Here is a 6,321-nt window from a genome sequence, read left to right as displayed (position 1 = left end):
CCAGCTCTTAATGATTTTCTTTGAATCATTTCTAATTCATATATTTTTAAGATTCCATACAGAACTTCCAGAGTTATTCTGCTCAAGTCTCTCCCTTCTCTGATTGCTAAAGTTTTATGTAACAAATTATCAGGGAATGTAACCGAAAATTTTAAGTTTACTTCTTCAGCTTCATAGTATTTGTCATGGAGCTGCAAGTCATTTATCAGCTTATTAAACCTTTCAAACACATCAGTGATACTTTCTTTTGGCTTAGCCATGAAACCCTCATACTGTGAAATCACTATCCTTCTTTGATAAGATATAACTTCCTCAGTTCCTTCACAGAGTATTTCAATCTTTTCCTAGATTTGCTTAGCAGTGTCACAGCTGACAATGTTGTTGTACATTGCATTGTCAAGTGACTCTATCAATATCAGCTGACAATGTTGTTGTACAATGTTGTTGTACATGGAATTGTCAAGCCACTATCCAGGGAAAATTTCTCTTTCTCAGGCTCGGTGTACTCAGAAGGGTCTTTAGGAGCAAAATGAGCTGAGATGACCATGTCTCCATCTGTAGATTCCTCAACTCTAACCATAGGAGTGAAGGGCCCATTTTTGAGAATTTGAATTTACAGTGGATTGGCCATCCTGATAAACAATAACATTTTCTTCTTCCACAGAGTGTAGTTAGTTTTATCAAAGGTAGGAATTTTGATGCTACTGATTTTCTGTGTATTCATTCTTCCAAGATCTTGAATCTGTTTACTTTCAGATTTTGCTCTGATACCACTTGTTAGGTAATGAATTACATACACAGAGGGGGGTGAATGTGTTTTTATGTTTTTCTGCTTTTCTTAAATTATTTATGGTTGTGAACAAAGTAAATCAAATCTTGTAGAGAAATGTGTTAAAGCTGAAATTAAACATGCAAAAATGAAGAACACAAATCTTTCAAAACTCATTTAATTTTATATTAAAAATAAGAATATTTTGCTACAAATTTCTAGGCTCTTTGTTGATAAAGAGCTTAGCTTCTTCCTTGAGAGAATAGAAGAATTTCCTGATCTAATTTTTACAACTAACAAAGGAACAATGTTAACTTTGTATAATAGTTAACTACTGGTTTATACAGTATATAATAAGAGATTCTATTCACTTTAGTAAACTGTCACTAATCATTCCATTTTAGGAAAAGTGTATCTTCCATTTATGGCTTAGCATATCTTTTCATATTGTGTTAACTTTGATCTTCCTTTGTCAGTTAATCTTCACCCTTGATCTTGCACACTCTTCAAGCTACTTTTTATAGACTTGTCAATCTGACTGGTTGGATTGTTTGTTGATCTTTAATCTTGGATATTGAGCTGGTCTACAATTTGTACTTTGAGATTTTACTTCGAGATCTCTAGTTAGGCATATAGAGAACTTGACATCTCGATAAGTATATTGGCTTATCGAGATCTCTCATTATTCTATAGTTGATTTGACTTGAAGAGGTCTCTGAGTTCTCTATAAGAGAATTTAGCTTGTCGAGATCTCTCTGTTAGGTCACACAACACTGTAGAAGGGGGTTGAATATAGTGTAGAATACAATCAAATCGATTTCAAACACAATTAACAGTAAACAGATATATTCGATATAATAAACTCTGTTACAATGGAACTATTCTCTCTCAGTGATGAACAAATATCACGAGAGCTGCTAGGTTACAATGTATGATCTTCTCGATAATGATAACACATATAGTATAAACCTATATCTGTGTTTATATAGTACACAGTTACAAGATAACTTCGAATTGATATGGAATATAATTCTGTCTCCTAAAATATATCAATCAGATATCTTATACAAGTCTTTAAGTCCTCTAACTCTTTCCATGCATATCTTTTTTTTGTATTAGGCTCGATCTTCTTTCCTGTAAATCAGCTTCTTTCCTTAACTGTTAGTCCTCCAGTACTTAAGTTCTGATATCCATCTTCTGATATTATCTTCTGATAATCTAAGTCCTGATATCCTTAAGTTCTCACTTCCAGTAAGTACTGATATTTCCTGTTTGTTAAGATCTGAAAACTAAATGAAACATATTAGACATGACATCTCAAATATATCTAACAATCTCCCCCCAACTTGTAAATTATGCAAAATATACAAGTTAATAGATTTGATGATGTCAAAAACATTTAAGTTCAAATACAATAAGAGTTTAGTAAGACTATTAACCACAACTTACAGTCCTTTTAGCTTTACCAACTTCACTGGATCAATCTGAATCCATAATGATTCTTAACAAAATCTCTTACCAGCTTGTCTTCAGTTTTCCTCAGAATTTCAACTAACTGTGCTTTGACCTGCATCAGTTCTTCATCTTTACTATTACCAATCTTATAAATGGTTGTTCTGAGAGCTTGAATTGATGTTCTTTCAAGTCCATCACCAAGTCTGATAACTCTAGGATGTGAAGAGTTTTCATTATAACATAAGCATCTTCCTTTCAGAATAACTTCCACCTTAGCAGAATTCTTCAGCATATGAATTTCTCTTTCATCATCTTCAGTTTCTTTGGTATATACTGAGAAGTCTTTGTACCAGAAATTCTAAATAGATCTCTTATATCCTTCAAAATGCATTCTAACCATCTTCTTGTAACATCAGATTTTACTTCCAGAAGATAGTGAATATGTTGAAGTTCTCTGACAGACTTCTTTAGCACATCAGTATCAGCTAGTCTATAAGTTAATCCATCATAGAGAAATAAAATCAATTTCTCTTTTAGATTTTCCTTATCATGAGCATCTATCACGATTTGAGCAGACAACACCTTGTCAAGGTGCTTTTGTTTGATTTGTTCATATGGTTTGTCTGTCAACATGAAAGGATCTCTTAGAGTAACTTCTACTTCTATTTGTATTTTCTCTTCACCAGAACCTAATCCAGCTTTATCTTTAGGTTGCTTGGATCTTAATCCAAATGTTGCGAGTTGATTCATCAAGAGATTGGATTTTGGTTCAACTGGAGTAGCTTTCTTCCATAACAGCTTCTTCTTATCAGCAATTGTCATCTTTTCCAAATTAACTTGATCATAATTTGTTATTTCTTCTGTAGCTTGCTGTTCTTCATTCTGAACAAATTGAGAAGTGTCAGAGGTTATTTTAGATTCTTCAATTACCTTTCTTCTTTTCAGAATTTGAACAGTTTCGTCTTCTATCAAATCATCATCATGCACTGTAGTTTGATAGACTGGAATGGAAGAACTTATCTTTTTCTCAATCTTTAAAGGTTCACCAACCTTTTCTTTTCCTTTTGACTTAGGATCAATCTCAGTTTGTGATCTGGTCTTGGACTTTGAAGTCTCAGAATTTGACTTTTCCCTGATCACAAAACCTTTTTCCTTAGTCCTTGAAGGTTTCTTTGTATCAGAAGCTTTAGACTTAAGATTTGTCTTCTCAGCAGCAAATCTAGCTTCTTCCTCTTTAAGAATTTCCGAATCCATTCCTGGATTTTTGTTTCAGAAATAATCTTCTAGCTATCTCCTCATCAAGTGTCTGGATTTTAGGATTTTTGTAATAAACAGTAGTCTGCTTCCCCTTTAGCTTCAGAGTTTGTAAAAACTTCTGAGAGTTTTTAGATCCTGACTGAATAGATCCTGACTGAATCAGAATATCATAACTTGACATCAGACTTTGCTTATTAGAACTTGACTTCAGACTTTTAGCATTCACATCATCAGAACTTGTCTTGTTCTGTGTAGAAGAGTTTCCTTGAACTTTTCCTTGACCTCTACTCTTATCAGAGTTTCCCTGGTCATCACCTTTATCATCCTTTTTCTTCAGTATTTTAGTAGGTGAGCACTTGGACTTAACTACCTTCTCCCCTTTTTGGCATCATCTAGAAGTAAGAGAGAAAGAAGAAGTTCAACTGAAGATTGGATTTCTTCCAAATGAGCTTTCTGAGAAACTTGGTTAGCCAGGACCTCATCAATTTGGGCATGTTGCTTCTCTTGAATCTTCTCAATGGCTTCAATTTTCTCAAGAGTAGGTCTGATATATCTATTCTTGTCAAGCTTAAGCTGTAGATCTAGTTTATCAACATGTTCCTTTAGTATATCAACCTTCTCATGAGTAGAAGTATGTAGACCTAGAAGATGTTTGGTAGATAGAGCAGTGATCTTGAGTTGTGTCTTTAAATCAGCATTTGTGAGCAACTCATCAGCTTTAGAAATATGCTCTGTCAAAACATTAGAACTTGGAATGAAATCAGTGTCATTCCACTTCTTGGTCCACTTCACACCTCTGTGAGTATCCTCCCAAGGAATAGGTGCTTCCTTTTCAACAAATTTCTTCACCAATTCTTCATTTCCTAGTATAGGAACTGGAGTCTCAGCAGAAACATTGTCTTCAGAACGTGAGGAAGACCTATCAGGCTCTGATAGCACAATAGTGTTTGAAGCAACTGGAGATTCAGGAACAGCTTCATTTAAATTCTGAACATCAGAATTTATCTCCAGAGCTGGTGTGGTTGATGTAGATGGTATCTCAGCATTTAAAATTGGAAAATGAGTTGAACATTGCTAAGCTTCTATAGATGGAGCTTCCAGATAAAGAACATTTGGTATATTCAAATTATGAATATCTATTTCAGAATTTTCAGCTTGTTCTTTAGCATCATCTGTAGCTTTAATAGGTGAGACAGGAGGGGTTACAACTGTATCAGTAGCAGTGTCTTTGGCTTGAGCTGGAAGGGCTTCAATAACAATTGGTTCTTGTGAGATCAGAGATTCCTGATCCCCTTCCTCAGCTTCTTCAGTATCTTCTGATGTAGCTTTAGCCAAATACCTCCTAGCCTTCATTTTCTTAAATCTCCTTGCCAATGACGGAGTTGCTTTAGCAGCTTCAGAACTTACAGATTTCTTCTTCAAAGTATCAGAACTTTGAGCTGCAGTTTCTTTCTGAGAAGTAACATTCTCAGCTCCAACTATCACAGGTTCTGATGCATGAACCCGTGCTTCAATTATTTCCTCATTACTATCAGATTCATCTCTGAGAATTATCTTCCTTCTCTTTTGTGGAGGTTGAGGAACAGACTTTGTCCTCTTTGGCCTGGAAGATGAAGATCTGATGGTATGTACTGATGATTCAGGTTGAGATGATTGAGTTGATGGTTTGACAGATGTCCTGATGGTAGATTTTGGTTGTGGTTGAGAAGTTTGAGGTGTTTGGGTAGTGGTGGTAGGTGCTGATGGTTGAGGTTCAGATGGTTGGACATCAGGATATAGTGTAGTGTATGTAACTGGATCATAGGTTATGAAGGCCTGTTTGACAGATAAAGGAATTCATAGGGGTCTTAACACAGCCTTCTTATTATCAGTAGATAATAAGTCATTAAAAGCTCTTTTTGCTAGTCTAAATGATGGAATTAATTCACTAGCGGATTGGGGCTTATCATTACAGCAAAAAATATAAATAAGCTGACAGAATCTAGAAAAATAGACAGTATTCCTATATTCTGTCATCATATCCCCAATAAAGCCTAAAACAGCACTTGCATAATCAAAGTAAGTTTGAATAATGAGAGCCTACCCGATTTGTTGACTGAGTATGGGGATTGCATCGAAATTAGAATATTTGTTGGTGAAGGTCTTTGTAATGCAGTCAAAGAAGAAACTCCATTCCCTCATGTTGGATCTCTTCAAGTGACCCAGCTTTGCCAATGTCTTTTCATACCCCATACTGGCCATCATATTTTGAAGAACTGGCTCTTCAACAGTTATATAAACGCAGTTCTCAGGCAGCTGCAGTGCTTGACGAACCATAGCCAGAGTCACAACATGCTCATCCTCCCATATTGTAAAGATTATACTTGGGGACCCTTGAGCACCTCCATCATCATATATTCCACTTCTCCAAAACTCCAGTACTTGGATTCCAGAGACTGCGTCAGGTTGGGTCAGAGCGTACCCAATATCAGAATTAGCAAAAAGTCCTGAATAAAGTGAAGTTCCGATGGAGCTTCAGCCTTGCTAAGAATAGACGAGTAGTTGTTGGGAACAAACTTAGCTCCATTGAAAATCACGTCTTTCGGTGCCATCTCTGTAAGAAATTAAGTGAGATAAAATGTTACGCAAAAGGTGTTTGTGAGAATGCCTGTAAGAGAACGCTTCATAGAATATTAGAGAGAGAGAATAAAAGAGATTAAGAATAGAAAAGTAAGTAAAAGATTAGAAAATCTTTTAACCCCTATATATATACTCTCTCCACTCAACAGTTATAATTTTGAAATATGGGATACACTTTACACCTGGCAGCGTGTGAACAGTCAGTAAACAAGCAAAGCAGG

The sequence above is a fragment of the Apium graveolens genome, chromosome 8 (genome assembly GCF_009905375.1).
Source record: "Apium graveolens cultivar Ventura chromosome 8, ASM990537v1, whole genome shotgun sequence".
NCBI classification, from domain to species: domain Eukaryota; kingdom Viridiplantae; phylum Streptophyta; class Magnoliopsida; order Apiales; family Apiaceae; genus Apium; species Apium graveolens.
This window is presented reverse-complemented; position numbering follows the sequence as displayed.